The sequence below is a fragment of the Eriocheir sinensis genome, unplaced genomic scaffold (assembly GCF_024679095.1).
Source record: "Eriocheir sinensis breed Jianghai 21 unplaced genomic scaffold, ASM2467909v1 Scaffold899, whole genome shotgun sequence".
NCBI classification, from domain to species: domain Eukaryota; kingdom Metazoa; phylum Arthropoda; class Malacostraca; order Decapoda; family Varunidae; genus Eriocheir; species Eriocheir sinensis.
The window spans coordinates 77,501-85,000 of NW_026112273.1; the positions used below are offsets into that span (position 1 = coordinate 77,501).

At 52.5% G+C, this 7,500-nt stretch overlaps 3 non-coding genes across 3 annotated transcripts in view; all 3 read left to right on the top strand.

Annotated features, from left to right (window-relative positions):
• The first annotated feature begins 2,956 nt into the window (after nt 1-2,956).
• LOC126994859 (small subunit ribosomal RNA) lies at nt 2,957-4,829 on the top strand. Its single transcript, XR_007749656.1, has one exon. It is a non-coding gene; the product is annotated as a small subunit ribosomal RNA (ribosomal RNA).
• Nucleotides 4,830-5,148: 319 nt separating this feature from the next.
• Nucleotides 5,149-5,308, top strand: LOC126994858 (5.8S ribosomal RNA). The gene has a single exon (XR_007749655.1). It is a non-coding gene; the product is annotated as a 5.8S ribosomal RNA (ribosomal RNA).
• A 565-nt stretch (nt 5,309-5,873) lies between these two features.
• Nucleotides 5,874-7,500, top strand: part of LOC126994860 (large subunit ribosomal RNA) — a 4,818-nt gene continuing 3,191 nt past the window's right edge. Inside the window, exon 1 of the ribosomal RNA XR_007749657.1 lies at nt 5,874-7,500. This exon is cut by the window's right edge and continues 3,191 nt beyond it. This is a non-coding gene — a ribosomal RNA (large subunit ribosomal RNA).

Genomic DNA, 7,500 nt, shown 5'->3' on the forward strand with positions numbered 1-7,500 from the left:
CCTGAATACGTGAGAGGAGAGACTACTGAAATGTTGACAGTCCCGTGGCAGGTCCTTTGAAAAAAAAGACACATCTGTTTCCTTTGGGGTGTCTGGTCACCCCACGGTGCTAATAAACTGACGTTGTGGGAAACATGTGTGCAGCAAACTGTTTGTAAGTTGCATGTAATGCCAAGATTCTGTATCAGGTGACGGATTCGAGTGATAAGTACTGGTGATGCTGTTGCAACAAGATTATCATCTAATGTAGTTTAGAGTTACCTTATTATGTCAGTGGGTATGGAGTAAATATATTAAGGTTTTTTTCCGCAATTTCATGTTTAATTATTTATCAGATAAGTATGCACGTCTTTTTTTTTGGTAACACATTTTTTTTCTTCTTCTGTGTGTGTGGTTTAGGAAGCATGAAGAATGAATGAATGAATGAATGAATGAATGAATGAATGAATGAATATATATATATATATATATATATATATATATATATATATATATATATATATATATATATATATATATATATATATATATATATTTTCATAGATTAGCACCAGTAAAACTACTTTTAATGATAAGCAAATGTGATTTATTTCTGAAGGATTTTAGTAATGAAACTCTAAATGAAAAGTATTTAGGATCGTCATGTTCTTGACGATAATACTGAGGAAAGGGAAACGAGACTGTATGAAGTATTGTATACCTTTATCTAAGAAATGATCGTTAGAGTCCAATTTAGTGTGTGTGTGTGGTTTAGGAAGCATGAAGAATATATATATATATATATATATATATATATATATATATATATATATATATATATATATATATATATATATATATATATATATATATATACATAGATTACCACCAGTAAAACTACTTTTAATGATAAGCAAATCTGACTGATTTCTGAAGGATTTTAGTCATGAAACTCTAAATGAAAAGTATTTAGGTCGTCATGTTCTTGACGATAATACTGAGGAAAGGGAAACGAGACTGTATGAAGTACTGTATACCTTTATCTAAGAAATGATCGTTACAGTCCAATTTAGTGTGTGCGTTTGACCAATTCCTGTACACCAATATCACCCACCGCTACCGCAGTCATGAGATATCCCTCGGAATAGCTTCGGGAGAAAAGGAGCCATTTGTGGTGCTCAGCTCACTCCACGAAAAGGCAGAACTTTCTTTTCCTGGCAAGCTTCAATCGCGGCACTGGCGGGAAACAGGACTGGGAGGGCTGCTAGACATTTACTGACTGACTGACTGACTGACTGTAGTATAACGAGATCTAAGCCTGCTTGGGCAAGCTCTAATGACGGAAGGTCACTCCTATGCCACAACCCGTGCCTTTTCCGCATACTTTTTTTTGCGGGTACCGTACCTACACTACGCAAGTGTCTAGTTAAATGGGGTTCGGCGGTAATGTGCAGGAATGAATAGCTTCGGGAGAAAAGGAGCAATTTGGGGTGCTCAGCTCAGTACGTGATCCACACACAGAAACAGTGATACGTGAGCACAGATCAACACCAAGGTTCATTACAAACAACTACTACACTCGAACGGCTGGAATCACAACACCACGGATCAAACAACTGAGAAACATGGAAACTCTGCACAGACGCCACACAAACACACACACTTATGTACACAAGACCACAAACATAATCACACAACGCAAACGGTCAACGTACTCCAGAAATAGCAACCCTACAAGACTTTGCACCCCATCCCAACCCAATAACCGCTAAGAACTCGGCTCCTAGAATCGCTAGAGCTGCCGTGAGCTTCTAAACGCCGCTGCCTGGAAGTGCGACCACAGTCGATGCTGACCGTCGGGAGCGGCCCGCTGGCGCGGAGTTGTGAGATTGTGGGGTACGGCTGGTCGGCGGCTGGGCCGAGCGTAACGGTCTTCCCGCTCTTGGCTCTCGCTCGCGCGGCCAGCGGGGGGATCGAGACCCTCGTGCGGGACGGTCCCAGAGAGAACGGTCGCCAGTGTGCCGTGAGGAAGCGAGGGTTGAGCGAGCCGGCGGCGGACTCGCTCCACAAACCCGCTCGAGCTTCCATAACGCTGTTTGGGGCCGGAGCGCGCTGCACCTACCCGAGCGACTAATCGTTTGCCAACCTCTCAGACCGGGGCCAGCAAGCTTGGATGGGATTAGTCTCTCGTGTTGCGCGCACCGACCTCAACAAACGCCGTTGAACTGTATCCTAGTTCGGGCCCACCCTCCCGCGGGCCAAGACTCGGCATCGCTCACTTCCACCTGGAAATCTTTCATTCTTCTCAGGTCGATGTTGATGTTGACAGCCAGGTCTTGCCCCCTCTCTTTCATGAGAAGCTTCTCGGCATTAGCTGCGGCTCCTCGTGGCGGCGCACGTTCTTACCGTGTTTGCCAATGCGATCAGCCTTCAATGCAGCGACCCCTCTCTCTCTCGCTCTCTAGGCGATGGTAACTCCACTCTCCGTGCGATAACGCATCCCGAGGGTGACGCCGCCGCACGCAATGTCGTCGGTTGGCACCCTAGTCTTCACACTGACGCAGCTTCTATCGAGCGGTCGGTTGGAACGAAGCACTCCACTCTCGCAGGCGACGACGGGTGACGGTGCGCTGCTACTGCTGCTGCTGCTGCTGGTATTGTCCGTGGTGCGTTCGCTCGCACCTCGACACAAAAGCATCAGCAGCAACAGTCTCACCACCATCACCACCAGTCTGCTGCTATATGACAAGGACGCGCGGACGACGAGGAGGAGGACGACGGCGTGGCCGGCAGAGTTTCGAGCCCACGCATCATCATCCTCCTCATCATCCGCCGTCTGTTGAAACCAGGGACGCGGCGTCGCTGACCAGAGCTGTCCGACGCTGAGCGATCTCCTACTTTAGTACAAGGCTTTAAGCGAGCGCGCGGCACGCCCGTCGTGTTCGTTCGCCGCTTGGCCGCCAGCTAACGCCATAGCTACCTGGTTGATCCTGCCAGTAGTCATATGCTTGTCTCAAAGATTAAGCCATGCATGTCTAAGTACAAGCCGATTTAAGGCGAAACCGCGAATGGCTCATTAAATCAGCTATGATTCATTGGATCTGTACCCACACTTACTTGGATAACTGTGGTAATTCTAGAGCTAATACATGCACCACGTCTCTGACCGCAAGGGAAGAGCGCTTTTATTAGTTCAAAACCGGTCGGGCCTCGGTCCGTCACCCCACCGTGTTGAATCTGAATAACTTGTCGCTGAGCGCACGGTCTCCGCACCGGCGCCGCCTCTTTCAAGTGTCTGCCTTATCAGCTTTCGATTGTAGGTTATGCGCCTACAATGGCTATAACGGGTAACGGGGAATCAGGGTTCGATTCCGGAGAGGGAGCCTGAGAAACGGCTACCACATCTAAGGAAGGCAGCAGGCACGCAAATTACCCACTCCCGGCACGGGGAGGTAGTGACGAAAAATAACGATGCGAGACTCATCCGAGGCCTCGCAATCGGAATGAGTACACTTTAAATCCTTTAACGAGGATCTATTGGAGGGCAAGTCTGGTGCCAGCAGCCGCGGTAATTCCAGCTCCAATAGCGTATATTAAAGTTGTTGCGGTTAAAAAGCTCGTAGTTGGATTTCAGTTCTGGACTGACGGTTCACCGCCCGGTGCATACTGTCACGCTCCGAACAGCCACAACAGCCCGCTGGCTCGCACGGGGTGCTCTTCATCGAGTGTCCCGCGTGGCCGGCAGAGTTTACTTTGAAAAAATTAGAGTGCTCAAAGCAGGCTACACTTACGGCCTGAATGCCTATGCATGGAATAATGGAATAGGACCTCGGTTCTATTTTGTCGGTTTTCTGAACCCGAGGTAATGACTAATAGGAACAGGCGGGGGCATTCGTATTGCGACGCTAGAGGTGAAATTCTTGGACCGTCGCAAGACGAACTACTGCGAAAGCATTTGCCAAGGATGTTTTCATTAATCAAGAACGAAAGTTAGAGGTTCGAAGGCGATCAGATACCGCCCTAGTTCTAACCATAAACGATGCTGACCAGCGATCCGCCGGCGTTATTCCCATGACCCGGCGGGCAGCTTCCGGGAAACCAAAGTCTTTGGGTTCCGGGGGAAGTATGGTTGCAAAGCTGAAACTTAAAGGAATTGACGGAAGGGCACCACCAGGAGTGGAGCCTGCGGCTTAATTTGACTCAACACGGGGAACCTCACCAGGCCCAGACACCGGAAGGATTGACAGATTGAGAGCTCTTTCTCGATTCGGTGGGTGGTGGTGCATGGCCGTTCTTAGTTGGTGGAGCGATTTGTCTGGTTAATTCCGATAACGAACGAGACTCTGGCCTACTAACTAGTCGACGGATCTCCAGCAATTGGTGTCCAGTTCGCAGCTTCTTCTTAGAGGGATAAGCGGCAACTTTAGCCGCACGAGATTGAGCAATAACAGGTCTGTGATGCCCTTAGATGTTCTGGGCCGCACGCGCGCTACACTGAAGGGATCAACGTGTCCTCCCCCTCCGAGAGGAGCGGGTAACCCGTTGAAATCCTTTCATGATAGGGATTGGGGTTTGCAATTGTCTCCCATGAACGAGGAATTCCCAGTAAGCGCAAGTCATGAGCTTGCGTTGATTACGTCCCTGCCCTTTGTACACACCGCCCGTCGCTACTACCGATTGAATGATTTAGTGAGGCCTTCGGACTGGCGCTCTTGGATGCCGGGCCCACGCGGTTCCGCCGCTGGGCTTTCGGCGCCTCGAGCTGACGGAAAGATGTCCAAACTTGATCATTTAGAGGAAGTAAAAGTCGTAACAAGGTTTCCGTAGGTGAACCTGCGGAAGGATCATTAACGTGTTTGCCCGACGCTGGCAAAGACCAAAACCAAACACGCTGGGTGGCCGGGACTCAGACTGTCCCGGTCTGGAAGCCCACTATCTTCCTTCGCCTCGTGCGAGGCGAAGGCGAGGACCAACCACGCGTCGCTGGCGTGAGGCGGGCAGAGCTTCCGACGCGCCAGCCGGCGACTACTCTTCTTAAACCAACCCTTCCCCGGGTGGAATAAGCACACAGTCAAACCCTAGACACTACGTCTTCCCACATCGTCTCCCGAGGCAGAGACGGCGGAAGTCTGATGAGAGTCGGCAGCGTCCGACGTAAAACAAAAATACAACTCTTAACGGTGGATCACTCGGCTCGTGGGTCGATGAAGACCGCAGCAAGCTGCGTGTCGGTATGTGAATCGCAAGAATACCAGATACATCGACAAGTCGAACGCACATTGCGGCGGCGGCACTCTCATGTGCTGCCGTCACTCCTACACGAGGGTCGGATATACATTCCATGCATCGGCTTTGTCAGCAATGACATCGACCGCATTGGGGAGTTTCGCCTGTTGCTACTAGCGGGCGTTCCCTTAAGGCCATGAATGGTTACCGGCCGCGTCACGTCTCTGACGGACGCGTACGTCGGTGACACGGAGCTTATGGACACAGCAGCGGGGAGGAGGAGGAGAAGGAGATGGTCTCTCGGGGCTGCCTCCTACTCCGCCGCCTCGTCTGCTGTTGTCGTCGCTTTCCGTGTCCTGTCTCGTTTCGGAACCCCAACCTGTGCCGCTATGAGTCGGACGGGCTAAGGTGGCTCTGCTTCGCGTGATAGGCAGGAGAAGGCGACCGGGCCGGTTATTTACTCGACTAACCCGGATCACCCTACCTCTCCTTGCTGCGAGCAGACGCAAACAACAACAACAACACGTCCCGCGTGTCGTCGTCTGTGTGCACCACCACCGCCGACTGGCAGCCATTATTTAAAGGAAGGGACCGACGAGCTGGAGAGCGAGGCAACTCCTCTCCTCCCGCCAGCACCAAGGATCTTCTTCTTGCTGCTGCTCCAATGTCGACCTCGTGTTAGGGTAGAGTACCCGCCAAATTTAAGCATATTAATAAGCGGAGGAAAAGAAACCAACAGGGATTCCCTTAGTAAGGGCGACTGAACCGGGAAAAGCCCAGCGCATAACCTGGCGTCGTGACCCGGCGCCAGGGGTGTTGCGTTTCGGAGGGTCCGGCACGCAGTCTCTCACCGCCTAAGTTATGCTTGAAAGCGGCCACTACCCATGGAGGGTGACAGGCCCGTGTGGCGGAGCCCGCGAGGGTACGCGAGAGATTGTCGGAAAGGGCCTCTCTGTAGAGTCGGGTTGCTTGAGAATGCAGCCCTAAGCAGGTGGTAAACTCCATCTAAGGCTAAATATGACCACGAGACCGATAGCGAACAAGTACCGTGAGGGAAAGTTGAAAAGAACTTTGAAGAGAGAGTTCAAGAGTACGTGAAACCGTTAAGAGCCAAACGGGTGGGACCTCGAAGGTCGAACCGAGGGGATTCAGCTCGTCGGCCAAAGCTGGCTGGGCGGCGGGATTCGCTTATGCGACCCAGGAACCCTTGGGCGTGCCCACGTCCGAGCCGGCGCCGGCGGGCGTATTTCCCCTCGTGATGTAGGTCGCCGCGACCCGTTGCTGGGGACGTCGAAGGCCCAGGCGGATTGGTACCCCGACGTCTGCGTTTACGCGGTCGAAGGGGGAAACCTCTGGTGTCCTGGCTGCCCTGCGACGGTCGTGTAGCAGAGGGGCAAACCCTCTCGCGGCGTGCAAAAGGTCGGTGACCCACCCGACCCGTCTTGAAACACGGACCAAGGAGTCTAACATGTGTGCGAGTCATTGGGCGCACTAAACCCAGAGGCGTAATGAAAGTGAAAGGGGGGCGTCCCGGGGTCTTCGGGCCTCGGTCGGCGTCCTCCGGGGCCGATCCCCGACCGGCCGCTGCCGCCGAGTTTCCCATCCCAAAGCGGGGTCGAGGGGGGTGCGCGGGGTGAGTCCCTTTCCCCCGTCGCTTACCTCCGGCCTCGCGGGTGCTCGGTGCGCACGGTGGTCCGTCTCCTTCGCGGGAGGCGCTTGTACGCAGGGGGGCGCAGGCCCGGGACTTGCCATTCGACGCCGTCGTGCAAATCTGTTGTTGGCCTCGCCGGCGTTGCTTGGGCTCTCGGTTGGCGCGCCGCGCGTCAGGCGGGCTTCGGGTGGGGGTTTCGGCTCTCATCCGGGTTCGTCCCGCGCGGTTTTGCCTTCCGATCCTGCTCTGTCCGGAGTGGCCTAGCACGCGTGCTGTCGGCAAGTACCATGAGCAGACATGTTGGGACCCGAAAGATGGTGAACTATGCCTGGCCAGGATGAAGCCAGAGGAAACTCTGGTGGAGGTCCGTAGCAATTCTGACGTGCAAATCGATTGTCAGAGCTGGGTATAGGGGCGAAAGACTAATCGAACCATCTAGTAGCTGGTTCCCTCCGAAGTTTCCCTCAGGATAGCTGGTACTCGCGGAAACGGAGGAGTTTCATCCGGTAAAGCGAATGATTAGAGGTCTTGGGGACGAAACGTCCTCAACCTATTCTCAAACTTTAAATGGGTGAGATGCCGAGCTTGCTTGAACGCTGAAGCTTCGGCGACTAATCCGAGTATCTAGTGGGCCAATTTTGGTA